Source organism: Rutidosis leptorrhynchoides, chromosome 11 (genome assembly GCF_046630445.1).
Source record: "Rutidosis leptorrhynchoides isolate AG116_Rl617_1_P2 chromosome 11, CSIRO_AGI_Rlap_v1, whole genome shotgun sequence".
Lineage (NCBI taxonomy): Eukaryota > Viridiplantae > Streptophyta > Magnoliopsida > Asterales > Asteraceae > Rutidosis > Rutidosis leptorrhynchoides.
The window spans coordinates 402987274-403006798 of NC_092343.1; the positions used below are offsets into that span (position 1 = coordinate 402987274).

Genomic DNA, 19525 nt, shown 5'->3' on the forward strand with positions numbered 1-19525 from the left:
ATACCTCCTCGTGCTTCCTGTGTATCATTATATTGGAAACATTCAATAAAAAAATTTAGTACCGAAAAGCGGATTATGCGAAACTATGAAAGAAGCCGTGGACAAATCACAAAGAATAAGTTTGACTTCAAAGAATCTAAATGATTCAATGTCTGTTGAAGTCCTTAGCGAATATTTTGCTCATTACTCTAAACCCTTGCGGATAATAGTCTTCATCATCCATCGATATTAGAAATTCCAATATATCATCGTATCTTTCATTATAAATATCCTCGATATTTCTGAATATATTTTTATAACTAATACTATCTGAAATCATTTATCTCTTCGTGCTATCAGTGTTACATCATATAGAAACTGTTAGTTTCTATATTCTGTAAACTTTCGAGCTTAAAAATATGAATGTTATTGAAGTAATGTTGAGAACTGATGCATGAGTTAGTATAATATAATGACACTTGATCAACGTGATTATATTACAGTAAGATATGCTGAGTTTCTAAATGGGATATGATGATTCACAGATTATAACGTCATCATGTGTCATGTTACATAACTCTTTCATTCTGATTAACCTCTGAATATATCAAGAAAATATATTCTTGATAGTTCTATTCTCAGCGATTCTGGTAATTTGACAAGTCAAATTGTGCTATTACCATTTCTTTCTCAGGACATTGACAATGTTCATTCTGAAACTTATATCTGCAAATTCTGTACCATTACAAGAGATGCCCAATCGTAAGAAGAAGAAGAAACGAAGGGACAAAGCTCCGAAGTAGAAATTGGGGTATAAATCGCAGCAAATAGGAGGGAGTATTAACTGTGGATGACAATGATTATAGGAAACAGAAAGGGGGACATTGAAATATAAGGAGAGATATAAAGCCCGATAACAACGCATAAATTACAAACCGTGTATATCAATGTTTATCGCAACATAAATACACGGGAGAATTAAAAACATTATAATCCCAAGGGCGAAGTAGAAGAAAGCAGATTCCTCTGGTGGAAGTTGGAAAAAGAGAATGATTGTTGTGATAGTAAGGATGAGGACAATGATCAGAACTGGATTAAACATTTTCAGAATCTTTTGGATGTATGAAACAAGAAGGAAGGTATAGGAATGGTGAGAATAATTGAACGGAAGAGTTTAACTTATAATGGAAATATCTGACAGAGTAATCGAAGCAGATCACCGTATTTAATTAGAAAGATCTTAATTTCCTCATTCGCCGAAGAATCAAATCTTTTAGATTTCGAAGATTTTCCTTAATCCCTTGAATTCTGGAATTCAACCCTCTACGTTAAAAGTTAAGATGCACCTCATTTTCTAAATTCAACCATGACTACGTCAAAAGTTAAGATGAATCCTTACTTTCCTATTTCACTATTTGGTGATAGCTTCATTCGTACTCTTCGAATAATTGAATTATTTTTATCTGTATTATTCAATAATGATAAACTCTATTTATCAGCTCATATTCGTCAGGAAAACATATTTATTGTTAGCCATGACGACCTCACTCAAATTTCGGGACGAAATTTCTTTAACGGGTAGGTACTGTGATGACCCGGGAATTTCCGATCAAATTTAAACTTAATCTTTATATGTTTCCGACACGATAAATAAAATCTGTAATGTTGAGTCTCGAAAACTTTGGAACAATTTACATGAACGCATTTGCCCTTTTGACTATTCACGACGATTCACGAACAATGATTTATAAATAATTGTGTATATATATACATGTAAATGTAAGTATATATAATAAATTGAAATTTTAAAATATAAATTAAAACATTTAAAATTATATAAATATAAAATAAGATACACAATAATTTAGTTATAATGAATCTGTAAACATATATGGTTACAATGCATAATTAATATTATAAATGTTGTGTGTCAAAAATTTCAATATCTATTGCTAGTATAAATAACAGAATATCATAAGTAACTATATGCTATTATATAAATAATTATTGAATATTATATATACTAAACTTACTTACAAGACTAGAATATAGTTGCTAAACTATTATTACTTTCATTTAAATAAATATTAATAGTAATATTAATATCAGTATTAACAATATAGTTATGAATAATATAAAATTTAATACATTTAATTTATTATATCATTATTAATGTTAACATTATTAATATCATTATTATTATAGATAGTAATAAAATTACAATTATTATGATTATTAAATATTCTTACTTTCATTACTATTAGAATAAATATCAACATTAATAATATTATGATATAAATATGAAATTCGATATGTGCAAACTAGTATAGTATTACTATTATCATTTTATATAAGTTATATTATTTAATAATACGAATTACTATCCTTATCAGTAGTAATATTAATTATGTCATTACAATTAACTTTATCATTAAAACAATACTAATATCAACAAATTTTTTTTAGTTTATCAGAAACATTATTATTTATTGTTATTAATAGTAGCATTATTATTATTAAGATAATTAAAATTAATACTATTATTAGAATTGTTAATATTATTATTAATATTATTATGTTATTATTAATAATATTCAGTATTGTTCTTATTATTTATTAATAGGATTATTATTATTAAAAATTAAGTTTTATATTTAAAAGTAAATCCAATCTGTTATACTTAGCTGTCTAACTGTTATATATGTGACTTATTATCTCTGATTGATTACAAATGATTCCCAAACACTGAGATAATCCAAAACCTGTCACAATTACACATATGCTTTATTTTTTTTTTATTATTTATCTCTCTGATTATGATCCTGTCGTTTTTTTTAGACTATATGACTCAATCAAATTTAGAGTAAACAACACCAGACCACCTACAATATCAATTAACAACTTCAATTATCCTTTTACAGCTTTCAAATCGTCAGTTTTAATCAGAAAAATGGGAAGAACAGCAGTACCTGCTCTGTTCTTGTTCCATTTATTAAACAGCTCGAATTCGAAATAGATTTCAAAATGTGTAAACGTGGTTTTGTTAGGAATATTTTGTTTAAACTATCTGCAAAATATAAGCTCCCAATTCTTTTTGTTCACTTCGAATTTAGGGGTCAAAGTTTTAAAATCATAAAGTCAACGATTGTTCTTCAGCCAAATTCGGGCTTTCTGTTTAAATATAGATTAAATTGATAGTTCCAATAGTTTCCAGGAGAGTTTTGAAACATTTTTCATTTTATGATCGTGACCTAAAACAACCTCTAAACTTGAATTTGATTTTTGAGTTCAACGGGTCAGTTTCTTCACTGTTAGCATTTTTTAATTTAATAAATCTGTTGTTTTAATTAATTTAATCAATCACTAATAGTTTATGAGTCTTAAACTAATCGTGTAAAGTGTTACTAGTGTGAATCGATCCCTGGTATGGTATATTGGAGATTGAGGTGAAGAAGAAAGGGAAATCAGTAATGTAGTGTTAAGTATAATTAGAATCCAACATATTTGAGAAAAAGAAAGAACAGACGGATGGTTAGGCAGGTGGTTGTGGAGCGAGAGGTCTCGGGTTCGAGTCCCGGCTTGGGCAGTTTTGTATATTTTTGAGCTTTTAAAGGTAGTTACTAGTATATTCATTTATTATTATTATTATTATTATTATTATTATTATTATTATTATTATTATTGTTGTTGTTGTTGTTGTTGTTGTTATAATTGTTATCATTATTATTGTTAGTATTATTCTTGTTATTATGATTATTATGATTATGATTCATATTATGATTATAATTATTACCATATTTATATTTATAATTATTATAACTAGTAGTAGTTTTAGAATTATAATTATCACAACTATTAATATTATCATAATTATAATTATCATAATTATTATTATTATTATTATTATTATTATTATTATTATTATTATTATTGTTATAAACAATACTAATACGTTGATTATGGTTAATTTTATCATTTATGTATTATAACTATTATTACTAATGTATGTATTAATATCATTATGACTAGGGTTATTATTATTATTATTATGGAATATAATACAAGTTATTATTTTTTTTTTTCATTAATATTAGTACTAGTATCACTTTTATAACCATTAGTATTATTAATCTTATAATTAGATAAAAGTATCATTATTAACAATATCATTACTATTATTAAAATTATCATTTTTAATGAAGTTAGTATTAGCATTATTAATAGTATTAGTAAAACGTTGATATCAAAACTATCATTTTTAAACAAATAAATAATTTGAATATAAAAACATACTTATTATACATACTACAATTATATTAATAAACCATATAACTATATATAAAGCATAATAACCTTATAAAAACTTATATACAACAAATTAAGTAGTTTCTAGATATAGACATATTAATATAACTATATAAATAATAATCATTTTCAAATATATATATAAACAAAATATATAATATATGAGGTTATAAGATATGAAATTGCTCGATTACAAGTATATATTTTGATGTATATATACGAATGATATAGGTTCGTGAATCCGAGGTCAACCCTGCATTGTTCAAAGTCGTCATATGTATTTTTACTACAAAGTACAGTACTGTGAGTTTCATTATTCCCTTTTTAAATGCTTTCGCAATATATATTTTTGGGACTGAGAATACATGCGCTATTTTTATAACTGTTTTACGAAATAGACACAAGTAATTGAAACTACATTATATGGTTGAATGATCGAAATCGAATATGCCCCTTTTTATTAAGTCTGGTAATCTAAGAATTAGGGAACAGACACCCTAATTGACGCGAATCCTAAAGATAGATCTATTGGGCCTAACAAACCCCATCCAAAGTACCGGATGCTTTAGTACTTCGAAATTTATATCATATCCGAAGGGTGTCCCGGAATGATGGGGATATTCTTATATATGCATCTTGTTAATGTCGATTACCAGGTGTTCAATCCATATGAATGATATTTTGTCTCTATGTATGGGACGTATGTTTATGAGAAATGAAAATCTTGTGGTCTATTAAAATGATGGAAATGATTATTTATGTTAAACTAATGAACTCACCAACCTTTTGGTTGACACTTGAAAGCATGTTTATTCTCAGGAACGAAAGAAATCTTCCGCTGTGCATTTGCTCATATTAGAGACATTAATTGGAGTCATTCATGGCATATTTCAAAAGACGTTGCATTCGAGTCGTCGAGTTCATCAAGATTATTATTTAGACAATTATAATTAGATATGTTATGAAATGGTATGCATATCGTCAATTTTCGATGTAAGGAGGTTTGTCTTTTCAAAACGAATGCAATGTTTGTAAAATGTATCATATAGAGGTCAAGAACCTCGCGATGTAATCAACTATTGTGAATCGTTTGTAATCGATATGGACTTTGTCCGGATGGATTAGGACGGGTCCTTTCATATGACCTCTAAATCAAAATCGAAATTTTCGAAGGTTTTAGACTATAATTATAATATGAAAAAGGTTTCATTTCAATCCTATAAACTTTCTATAGCTTCAATTTAACCTAAAACATCGAATTAGATTCGAATTTGGCGATGAACAATATCATTGACTTTTTATTTACAAACTTTGACTCGGAAATTAAAGCTCGATACAATGAATTGATATATGAGATTTTGCAGAAAGATTACATAAAGGATTTCTAACACAATTGTGTTATTACATTTTGAAGTTTCAATCGATTTCAAGCTTTTTATAAAATGGAGTAATAACAGGGGTACCGTAGGTTTTCTTCTGAAATTTTAGTTTGATTTTTCCTGTTTTTAATCGATTTGTTTTAACAAAGTTGTAAATAAAGGTTAACAGGCAATACTACAGCTACTTGACCCAATTGAATTTGTTTTGTAGTTGGATTCGTTCTACATCAAATATTTGTTCAGAATAAATAAATAAAAAGGTATAATGAATCCTGACTGGTTTTGTTGTTATTGAAGCATTTGGAATCAATCTGTACTAGATGATAGACACAAAACAAAATTGATATACAGTTGGAAAGTGATTGTAACAGAATATGAAATCTTTATATATATACATGTATTAAATTGTATTTATTTATTTATATAAAATATATGTAACAGTATTTGTATCTAAGCATGTATATACATCTATATGATTATAATCTGTAATATTCATATATCTGTATTTATACCAGTATTTATATATCTCTTTTATTTATAATGTAAATTTATTTATTAATCTTATTAATAATTAAAACCATAATAATAATTCTCATAATATTATAAATAATAGTATTATAATTTATAGTATAATAATAATATTACAAAGTACATATAGTAATTTCATGTTATAATTTTATTAATACTAATAACACTAATATTAATAATAATAATGAGTATAATAATAATGTAACAATTATAATTAAACTTGTAATCACATTTAATATATAAATATTAAAATTTATTAATTAGATAATATTATATGGTAACATTTATTGAATTTTTTAATATTTTAATATTTTATATCTATTGTACTATAATAATAATTATTAATAGAAGTCATATATATACATATAGATTCATAATAATATCATATATTTATATATATCTATTTATTTTAACTATAGCTTAATTATTCTAAGTATTATTTTATATTTTAGTTTTCAATTAAATAGAATATAATTTACTAATTCAAAATATTATATATATACTTATTTTTATTTATATAAAATATAAACATCCTTATTTACAACAAATGTTCGTGAATCGTCGGGAATAGTCAAAGTCAAATGTATTCATGAAAATAGTTCAAACATTATGAGACTCAGTTTAACAGACTTTGCTTATCGTGTCGAAATCATATAAGATTAAGTTTAAATTTGGTCAGAAATTCCCGGGTATCACAGTACCTACCCGTTAAAGAAATTTCGTCCCGAAATTTGAGTGAGGTGGTCATGGCTAACAATAAAAATGTTTTCATGACGAATATGAGTTGATAAATTGAGTTTTATTATTATTGAGTGATATGAATAAAAATAATTCGGTTATTCGAAGAGTACGAGTGAAGCTATTCACAAAAGAATGAAATGAGAAACAAAGATTTGTTTTTAACTTTTGACGTAGACAGGTTTGAATTTAGAAAATAAGGCGCGTCTTAACTTTCAACATTGTCTTGGTTGAATTCCGGAATTCAAGGGATTTAAAGAAAATCTTGAAGATCTATAAGATCTAATTCTTCGGAATTTATGGAAATTAAGATCTCTTTAATTAAATACGGTGATCTGCCCCGATTACTACGTCTGATATTTCCTTTATAAATTTATCTTTTCTGTTCCATTTATTTTCACCACTTCTATACTCAATTCCCAAATTCAAAGGATTTATGAAAATGCTTAACCCTGTTCTGATCTTTGTTCTTATTCTAACTATCGCAATGATCGTTCTTCTTTTCCAACTCCCACCTGAAGAATCTGTTTATTTCTATTATGCTCTAGGGATTATTGTATTTATAATCCTCCCGTGTCTTTATTTTGCTATACGTACTGATATCCACGGTTTGTAATTTCGGTGTTGTCATTGGGCTTTATATTTTCTCTTATATTTTGGATCTCTTTGCCTTTTTATTATTCTACCGACCTCTAGTAAAGCGAGTAATGGTCCAGAATTCGTAAGTATGGAATTTCGGATAAACATCATGTTCTAAATAAGAAAGAAGGTATTAACAAGATTTGATTTGTTAAATTATCAGAATCACTGAGTATAGAACTATCAAGAATATATTTTCTTGATATGTTCAGAAGTTAATCAGAATGAAAGAGTTATGTAACATGACACATGATGACGTTATAATCTGTGAATCATCATGTTCCATTTAGAAACTCATCATGACTTACTGTAATATAATCACGTTGATCAAGTGTCATTATATTATACTAACTCATGCATCAGTTCCCAACATTACTTCAATAACATTCATATTTTAAGCTCGAAAGTTTACAGAATATAGAAACTAACAGTTTCTATATGATGTAACACTAATATCATGAAGAGATTAATGATTTCAGCTAAAAATACTTATGAATATATCTTCAGACATATGGAGGATATTTATAATGAAAGATACGATGATATCTTGGAATTTCTACTATCGATGGATGATGAAGAAGATTTATCCGTAAGGGTTTAGATTCGGAAGCAAAGTATTCGCTAAAGATTTCATCAGAAACGGAATCATTTGGATTCTTTGAAGTCAAACTTATTCTTTGTGATTTGACCACGGCTTCCCTTATAGTTTCGCATAATCTGCTTTTCAGTACTAAATTTTCTATTGAATGTTTCCAATATAATGATACACAGGAAACACGAGGAGGTATATAATTTTGGACGAGAATATTTATGAAAATATCTTCAGAAATATCGAAGATATTGATGATGATATTTTGGAATTTCTAAGTTCGACGGTTGATGGAGAAAGATTTTTCGCAAGATTTTAACATGACTTCGGAGCAAGATATTCTCTAAAGATTTCAACGGATCCAGAATTACCTGAATTCTTTGAATATAGGGTATGATCCTTGTATTTGTCCTTGGTCTCCTTCATGGTTAACTCTATCCGTTTTCTAGTTCCAACGTTTCTGAGCTTTTCCAACATATTATTCTTTATCATCAAACTTCCGACGGTTAAGGTCGTGTACAGTTTTTTTTTTTTGCTGATGTATTCTGCTTTTTCATAATTTTGTGGTATTGATTTGTAGACTGAATGCTTTTCAGAATTTTGGAATGAAAGATCATAATTCTAAGAGATAAATGTTGTACATATAACTGTTGATGTAAGTATGCTGTGAGTTTTTTCAAGGTATTGATTGCTGATTCTCGGTATTTGGTACGGCAATTCTCGTTATCAGATGCAGATGAGTAGATGATAGGATTTCAATGAATATATTAACTTTTCATAAGGTCAAAGATCAATGATGTTGCTGGTAAATTTGTTGCTAATGTAGTGAGATATAAACGGTTTTCCGGTATTGATGACGAAAGGCATCTTTTATATCAGGGTTATAATAAGGTTGTTTCGAACGAAAAATTGAAGTTGACTTGTTGGAGCTGTGACAAAATTGGTTAATTTGAAGAAAGATTGTAAAGTTACTTTCGGTAATAATAACGCCAAGGAGTTAGCACAGATACGTGTTAAATGTTTACTCAGGTTGCGAGTGTTTTTAGGTGCATAACTATATGTATAAATCCTTCCTTTTGTAGCTGAAGTGTGGTTGGTTCATCCGATCGATTGAGGTGTTTTCAAGAATCATGAAAGGTTTGAACGCAGATTGTAATCGTCAAGATACAAATGAAGTTTAAGATGAGATCAAGTGGCAAACTTGAAGAAATGTTTAGTTTCATATGTTATAATCAATATTTTAATTCATTTTAATTGTCCAATGTCGACAGTCCATATTTGATAGTCCAAATTAACAGTCCGATAATACATATATAGCTTAATATATAATATTCGAATTAATTAATACGTATCGGGACCCGTGTACATGTCTCAGACTCGATCACAACTCAAAGTATATATATTATTATAGAATCAACCTCAACCCTGTATAGAGAACTCGATCATTACTGCATATAGAGTGTCTATGGTGATTCCAAATAATATATATAGATGCGTCGATATGATATGTCAAAACCTTGTATACGTGTCCCGATATTTAAAGTGCGTAAAATAAATAACAGGAATTAAATAACGATAAATAAAGTGCGTAAAGTAAATAACAGAAATTAGATGACAATAAATAAAATTGCGGGAATGTAAATTGCGATAATTAAATTGCGATAAATAAAATGCGATAAATAGAATGTAATCAGTTAGCTAGGAACAGTTAGCTGGAACAGTTAGCGTGGTTTCTTAACAAAATTCCATATTGTTAATTAGTCTGTTTCTTATCAATTTTTATTGTGTCCATTATTTCTTCCTTATGCCACTTGTTGGATTCTGGTAAGTAAAAATCCAAATATGAAATTGAATTTGAATGAAAATGGTTATTCTGTGGTGAACGGATTCGTATATCGATAGATGTAGGTAGGATGGTAATCGACCGTTGAATCAGATTCGAAGAATGTACAATGTAACTTATTAATGTGAAATCTTAAATATTTCTCGGGTATTACCTACCCGTTAAAATATTTTTATCATTAACAGTTTGTACGAAAGAATTTTTAATCACAATCTTTATGAAAATATATTTACATATATATTTTCTTCAGATGTAATTATGGATTTAATGAGTCAATGTGATATTAAACTCATCAGATTTACGATTAGAACTATGATACATAATCTCTAAAACATTAGAGTTTACATAATCGTCATGTCGAACGAAGATAAATGATGTAGAATGATTCGTGGAACGATAATTAAACTCTAGGTACATAATGAGATGTTGAGGCATGGATTGTTGAAACTTGGGTTGTTGGTGGTACTGGTGCCATTGGTGCTGAGGCTGGTGATGTTACTGGTGTTGGTGATACTGTTGATGATTGCAAATTGTATACCGTGCTCTCTAAAGTTAATACTAGAGCTCGGAGTTCTCTAACTTCTTCTACTAACCTTGGTTGTTTATCAATGTGAGGTAGAGATCGGATATCTTCTCTAGTTCCATTAATGGTAGTTTCAAGATGAAAAATTCTTGCAAATAGGGTATAAACGGTATTGCGAACGGGTTTGCCGGTGAGCGGGTCAAGTACTCCAAGGTTAGGTGGTAGATTTGATTCATGATATGGAGTACCTTCTTCCTTTCTCTGTAGGGTGAGTATGTCGCGAACCCACCCCCATTTTCTCCAGTAATCACAGTAGTTGATTGGTTGGTGTGCTCCTGTCACGCTGTCTTCGGAGTCAGAGGAACTTGGTCGATTCGTAGAGGCCATCTTACGCGATCTCAGGAAAGATTTTTGGTATGAAGAGTTTAGTGACAGCATCAATGTATAATTTGCATAGATATATATAGTACCAGGATCCCTTAAATTAAGGAGAAATTTACGAGAGATATCAGGCAAGGTCTACAGTAACAGATACACTAAGATATGAATTGTCAGATACGCTAAGATATGAATTTTGTCTATACACTATTCATGCAGTCAATGCAGTAAAATGTGTCTAGACTAAGAATAATGAGCAGGTAATTTCCTAAGGATGATAAGCAGATGATTTCCGATAAAAATGATAAGCAAAACTTTTGACATGCAGACACGGTCGAAGTCCAGACTCACTAATGCATCCTAACGACTAATCAGTTAGACACACTAATGCAGACCTGGTTCGCTAAGACCTCTGCTCTAATACCAACTGTGAAGACCCGTCCTAATCCATCCGGATGAAGTCCATATCGATTATAAACGAATCACAACAGTTGATTACATCGTGAGGTACTTGACCTCTACATGATACATTTTACAAACATTGCATTCGTTTTTGAAAAGGCAATATTTCATTACATCGAAAGTGGACGGCATGCATACCATTTTATAATATCTAACTATGATTGACTTAATAATAATCTTGATGAACTCAACGACTCGAATGCAACGTCTTTTGAAATATGTCATGAATGACTCCAAGTAATATCTTTAAAATGAGCAATTACACAACCGAAGATTTCTTTCGTACCTGAGAATAAAATGCTTTAAAGTGTCAACCAAAAGGTTGGTGAGTTCATTAGTTTAACATAAATAATCATTTCATAATTTTAATAGACCACAAGATTTTCATTTTCAGTTCTCATAAATATACGTCCATGCATAGAGACAAAAATATCATTCATATGGATTGAACACCTGGTAACCGACATTCACAATATGCATATAAGAATATCCCCATCATTCCGAGATCCTCCTTCGGACATGATATAAATTTTGAAGTACTAAAACATCCGGTACTTTGGATGGGGCTTGTTGGGCCCGATAGATCTATCTTTAGGATTCGCGTCAATTAGGGTGTCTGTTCCCTAATTCTTAGATTACCAGACTAAAAAGGGGCATATTCGATTTCGATCATTCAACCATATAATGTAGTTTCGATTACTTGTGTCTATTTCGTAAAACATTTATAAAAGTTGCGCATGTATTCTCAGCCCAAAAATATAAAGGGTAAAAAAGGCAAATGAAACTCACCATACAATATTTTGTAGTAAAAATATTCATACAACGAAACGGAACAATGCAGGGTTGGCCTCGGATTCACGAACCTATATCATTTGTATATATATATATTAAAACCTATAATCGAAATCGAACAATTATATATATACTTTTTATTAGTGATTTTTATATCAATATCTTATATAATTTATATATCCATTGTGTACATTTTAGAAAAACAAAGATGTTAATAATCTTACATTATGTATATTAATTATAATCTGTGTTTGCAATTTATTAGTTATAATAAAATTAGAGTAAGTATAATAATAGTAATAACTATTTTTAAATACTAATAATAATAATAATAGCAACAATAATAGTTTTAATAAAAACGGTAGATTTAAAGTAATGATTCTTTTGGTAATAATAATTATAGTAGTAATAATACTGATATTAATATTAACTACAATGATACTTTTATTGCTAGTGATAATAAGTTTAGTAATAACAACGCTAATAACTATGTTAATGATAATAATGTTAATAATACTTATCCTAATAATAATAAAGTGGAAAAATCACATTTGTTAATGATGTTAATAATATTAATTATAATTTTAGTTATGATTATTTTATTACTAATGAATGATTCTTAATACTCATTTTAGCATTTATCATAATATTACTTATAATACTTGTAGTAATAATAATAACTACTAATAACAATACTAATAACAATATAATAATAATTAGTGGTAATAATAATAACATAACAATAACAATAAAAATGGCAATGACAATAATAATAATAATAATAATAATAATAATAATAATAATAATAATAATAATAATAATAATAATAATAATAATAATAATAAAAGTAATAATAATAAATGAACTACCTTAGTGAAATGGCTCAATAAAAAGGAAAAATAACTGCCATCCGCCGGGCTTGAACTTGAGACCTCTCGCTCACCCGACTACACCCTTAACCACCTCGCTGCTGCTTCTATTTCTGATTTATAACATAGCTAATTAAATATAACCCGTTTACTATTATTCATCTTCTTCTCACTCACAAACCAAATCAACCAAGGATCGATTCAATCATCACCATAACATATTGGGCTCGTTTTTGTGTTTATAACCTTAACATAAATCTTTGGTGGCTGTTGAAATTAATTAAAACAACGAAAATAAAAAAAAATAAAAAAAAAAGACTGAAACAGGTACCGACGGGTCATATGACCTCTAAATCAAAATTGAAATTTTCGAAGGTTTTAGACTATAATTATAATACGAAAAAGGTTTCATTTCAATCCTATAAACTTTCTATAGCTTCAATTTAACCTAAAACATCGAATTAGATTCGAATTTGGCGATGAACAATATCATTGACTTTTTATTTACAAACTTTGACTCGGAAATTAAAGCTCGATACAATGAATTGATATATGAGATTTTGCAGAAAGATTACATAAAGGATTTCTAACACAATTGTGTTATTACATTTTGAAGTTTCAATCGATTTCAAGCTTTTTATAAAATGGAGTAATAACAGGGGTACCGTAGGTTTTCTTCTGAAATTTCAGTTTGATTTTTCCTGTTTTTAATCGATTTGTTTTAACAAAGTTGTAAATAAAGGTTAACAGGCAATACTACAGCTACTTGACCCAATTGAATTTGTTTTGTAGTTGGATTCGTTCTACATCAAATATTTGTTCAGAATAAATAAATAAAAAGGTATAATGAATCCTGACTGGTTTTGTTGTTATTGAAGCATTTGGAATCAATCTGTACTAGATGATAGACACAAAACAAAATTGATATACAGTTGGAAAGTGATTGTAACAGAATATGAAATCTTTATATATATACATGTATTAAATTGTATTTATTTATTTATATAAAATATATGTAACAGTATTTGTATCTAAGCATGTATATACATCTATATGATTATAATCTGTAATATTCATATATCTGTATTTATACCAGTATTTATATATCTCTTTTATTTATAATGTAAATTTATTTATTAATCTTATTAATAATTAAAACCATAATAATAATTCTCATAATATTATAAATAATAGTATTATAATTTATAGTATAATAATAATATTACAAAGTACATATAGTAATTTCATGTTATAATTTTATTAATACTAATAACACTAATATTAATAATAATAATGAGTATAATAATAATGTAACAATTATAATTAAACTTGTAATCACATTTAATATATAAGTATTAAAATTTATTAATTAGATAATATTATATGGTAACATTTATTGAATTTTTTAATATTTTCATATTTTATATCTATTGTACTATAATAATAATTATTAATAGAAGTCATATATATACATATAGATTCATAATAATATCATATATTTATATATATCTATTTATTTTAACTATAGCTTAATTATTCTAAGTATTATTTTACATTTTAGTTTTCAATTAAATAGAATATAATTTACTAATTCAAAATATTATATATATACTTATTTTTATTTATATAAAATATAAACATCCTTATTTACAACAAATGTTCGTGAATCGTCAAGAATAGTCAAAGTCAAATGTATTCATGAAAATAGTTCAAACATTATGAGACTCAGTTTAACAGACTTTGCGTATCGTGTCGAAATCATATAAGATTAAGTTTAAATTTGGTCAGAAATTCCCGGGTCATCACACTACCTGCCGGCAACTTATTAAACCACTCACGAGCAATACCGTGTAGTGTCATAGGAAATATCTGACACGCAACCAGATCCACCCAGCCTTGAGTGCGCATTGCGCCTTCGAAACGCTGTAAAAAAATCATCTGGATCGGTCAAGCCATTGTAAGTACCCAACGTGCTAGGTATCTTTGGTGCTGATGGAAACGGGTATGCGGTTATATGCGGAGGAAACTTGTCAAAGGTAGTCGGTAGCTCGAAGGGTGGTTTAACAGGATCCCCTTTCAAGTTCGCAAAGAAACGCTTCATCATGTCCTGAACAAAATCAGGTTGTGAAAATAAGTGAACCATATCAGGAGGTGCGGCTTGCATGAATTGACTTGCAAGATTTGCCTGCCCTTAAACATTTTGCCAAGGTTGACCCTGCGTCTGCGGATATAACCAAGGCTGCTGCGTTGGAAAAGAGGGATAACTTGAAGACGCAGAGTACACAGGTGGCTGTAAAGGAAGTGAAACCTGTGGCGCAGATATCTGCGAAACTTGAGGATACACACTTAAAAGCCCAACTGTATGCGCTGTGCTTTGCTGCTGCGCTGTTATCGGCACCCAATGAGTGTTTGCATCTGGGATGACACCAAACCCCCAACTATTAAGTAACGCCTGCGCATCCACAGGAGTTAAAAATTGTGAAACTGGGTGCGGTGGTTGCCAAGGTTGCAACGGTGTAAATGACGAATTCTGCTGAATGCTCTGCGTATGCAGAGGTATTGAAACAGTGGTACTGTAAATAGGTACATGGCCGCAGCAAACCACATGCGGCCCCGTTGTTCCACCACTAGTGCCTGCAAAGATGACCCTTTGATCCACTGACGAAAAGTCCAGCCGCGTGGTTGTGACTGGTGAGTTTGCTCTTGGCGGTGTAACCCCGTCTGAATATATCGGCTTATACCTCTGAAAGGGTTCGCCGGATATAGGTGGAGGGTACATCGTGTACCCCGCCTGAATAGCCGCCTCCGTAGTCATAACCGGTGTCTGTTGACTACCAGACGGTGCGTTCTGAACTTCTGTTTGGGTATGTTCCGATGATTCCTCGGAAGTCATGATACCGTTAAAGAAAAAATTCAAAAATTTTGTAAATAATGAGTCATACAATTCAAAACCTTAAAAGAAAAAGCAATTAAACAGTCTTGAATTAATTCGACTCTCAATGAAAGCACCACTTGATCATGCATATTTTAACCGTTGGGTTTAATATGCTTGCTCAATACATAAAGAGGGGTTTAAGGATCTTAGAACGTGGCTCTCCGGTCCGGCTACCGTGAATAACCCTGGTCGACATGATGATGTCGGCGGGGTGGCCAAGTGATTTAGTCCACCTCCGATAACGGTCGTCGATCAAGAGGCCCCAAATAAGGTCGTAGGTACTAGTTTACAAAAGACTAACCTGTTAACCTTGAAAAGATGCTGAATGATGCTGTTTTACGTAATGTGTATCGTATGTGATGGTTACGTAATGTGCCGTGTCCGGTGAATGATGATTAGGGTTTGTATTTATAGGCAAACCCTAATTCTAGAACAGTCCCAGATCATGATAATCTCATCCATAACTGACTCCCCGAATCACGGATATAATTATGGAAAAGATATTTACTTGACAGCTAAGCAACCGCCGTACCGGGAACAAAGGCAATCGCACGCCGCATACCGCACACAAGAACACGCATACGCACAATAATGATTGCCCGCATACATATGTGGTGCGCCTGCGGGTTGCGGTATCATTAGGCTCACTTCCCTAGGGTCTGCTAAAAAATGGTTCCCATTATGTATACACGGGTATCACATCAGATGTGGGCAATACTATAATAGCCAACTATTTTGTGTTCAATATAATGTTCTACTGTTATCTAAGTTGCATACAGTTTTATTAGCTAAGCTAAACATACAACTAACATAAGGCAATAGGCAAAAATAGAAAAGAATATAAAATAAATATAACCTGATGAATGGGTGCAAAAATAGTATATGATATTCCTAGTACTTGAGCAGCTGGAAATAAACCATTACAACAATAACAGAGATGACAAAAGTAGAACACCTAAGGAAGTATAAGAAATGCAAATTATATGTGACAGAGCATCATACCACTTGAATAAACCATCATAGGAGGAACAGCACACGAAGCACCATCACCTCCCGCACAACCAAATAAGATCTGGTAGCGATTTGTGTTGAAGAAAAGGATGACGATTGAAATACAGCATCACCTCCCACATAACCACCATCAACATTTATAATATCCTTACCTTTTTTCTTTTTCTTCCACGTCCCATTATTATAGGCAGCAAAACAAATATGAAGGCAAAAAAATACGATGCTATAAACAACATATATCAGGTTAAAACGTCGCAGACTAACATGTGTTAAAAAAAACCACAGCCGATGAGATTGAAGACCAAAAACGAAATTTTGCTAATTTGCGTTGTCAACAAACAACGGCACGTAAAACATATGTAGCGAAACCGTAACGTCAGAGGGGCTAAACATATTTCGGATTGCTCGAACAGCAACCCTAACTGAAAAATTAAAGAAAACACGGAGCAACGCTTTCTATTAGATAAGAATAGAAACAAATTGAAACAAATTCAGAGCAAGGGTTTTGTTTTAGATAAGAATAATTGCAGATGGTTGAAACCTGAGGATGAAACGATATGAGAATCGAAACAAATTGAAACAAATACGGAGCAAGGGTTAGGGTTTTTTTCTGGATAAGAACAATTGGGAAATGGAAGTGGCTGAAACTTGAGTTGTGTATATACTCCGTATATGTTTATTGAGTGAACAGTAATTCGCCGAATCGGAAGGCAGGGGTCACTCTTGTTATTGGGTTTTTATGTAATATAAGTAATGTTATAATTCAGTAGGATTATAACTACCTTTAGTGGTTTGATTCTTGATGTTATAATTCAGTAGGCTTATAACTACCTTTAGTGGTTTGATTCTTGATTAAGAATGCTAATAATGAAGTGTAAGAACAAAGATGATAATGGAGAGAAAGAAAGAAACACTTTGTAAGTGTGAGAAAATGGTGCAAGTTTAATGCTTGCATTCATGGCTATTTATAGCAAAAATATCACAAGTTTAGGTAATACAATAATATTACTTTTGTGTATCAATAATTGACTATCCATTTATATATATATTTATATATTATAACACTCCCCCTTGGATAGCAATTTTGTTTGTTGAAGATCAACTATAAGTTACTGCCTCATTAAAAACCTTGCTAAAGAAAACCCAGTGGGAAAAAAACTTTAGCTAAGGGAAAAAGAGTGCAGCATGGAGTTAACTCCTCCTCAAGTAGACATCGCTTCAGTTGTTACATCTTTTGAACATGTCTCATACCAATGTTATGAACGTGTGTTCTAAAAATAGCAGTTGGAAGTGCTTTCGTGAAAAGATCAGCAGAGTTTTTGCTGGATTGAACATATCTCATTTCAATCTCGTTGTCCTTAATGAGATTTTGAGTGTATGAGAAGAATTTAGGAGGTATGTGTTTGGTTCGGTCACTTTTGATATACCCTTCTTTCATCTGTGCTATGCAAGCTGCATTATCTTTATAGATAATTGTTGGACTTTTATCGCGTTCTAGTCCACAAGAATCAGTAATGATTTGTGTCATTGATCTCAACCAAAAACATTCCCGAGTAGCTTCATGTAATGCAATCACCTCGGCATGATTTGATGATGTAGCAACAAGTGTTTGTTTTTGAGAACGCCATGATATTGCAGTACCTCCATTTAGAAATACATATCCAGTTTGAGATTTAGCTTTACGTGGATCAGATAAATAACCTGCATCAGCATAACCAACCAAATCTTGTTTTGATTTGTTAGAATAAAATAATCCTAAATCAGTAGTTCCTCGAAGGTATCGAAATATGTGTTTGATCCCATTCCAGTGTCTTTTGGTAGGAGCAGAGCTGAACCTTGCCAACAAATTAACTGCAAAAGAAATGTCAGGTCTTGTATAATTTGTAAGATACATAAGAGCTCCAATTGCACTAAGATATGGTACTTCTGGTCCAAGAATATCTTCATGATCTTCACATGGACGAAATGGATCAGTTTCAACATTGAGTGATCTAACAACCATAGGAGTACTTAATGGTTTTGCCTTGTCCATATTGAAACATTTCAGAATCTTTTCAGTATATGTTGTTTGATGTACAAGTAAACCATTAGGAATATGCTCAATTTGTAAACCAAGGCAATACTTGGTTTTTCCGAGATCTTTCATTTCAAATTCTTTCTTTAGAAGTTGAATGGCTTTATGGATCTCTTTATTTGTACCTATGATGTTAAGATCATCAACATAAACAACTATGATCACATATCCGGATGTTGTTTTCTTAATGAAAACACAAGGACAAGTAAGGTTATTTGTATACCCTTTGCTTATCAAGTAATCACTTAATCGGTTATACCACATACGTCCTGATTGTTTTAACCCATATAAAGATCTTTGTAATTTAATCGAATACATTTCTTTGGGTTTTGCATTTGATGCTTCTGGTACCTTAAATCCTTCAGGTATCTTCATATATATATATCACTATCAAGTGATCCATATAGATAAGCAGTCACAACATCCATGAGATGCATTTCTAAATTTTTAGAAACTGCCAGGCTGATTAAGTATCTAAAAG

General features: G+C 30.2%; 1 long non-coding RNA gene across 1 annotated transcript in view; it reads right to left on the bottom strand.

The window, feature by feature from the left end:
* LOC139877758 (uncharacterized) overlaps positions 1-17583 on the bottom strand; it is a 30251-nt gene extending 12668 nt beyond the window's left edge. The window contains exons 1-2 of the long non-coding RNA XR_011768763.1: positions 16962-17583; positions 16816-16865 (exon numbers count right to left, since the gene is read on the bottom strand). This is a non-coding gene — a long non-coding RNA (uncharacterized lncRNA). The remainder of the gene's footprint in view (positions 1-16815; positions 16866-16961) is intronic.
* Between the last annotated feature and the right edge of the window lie 1942 nt (positions 17584-19525).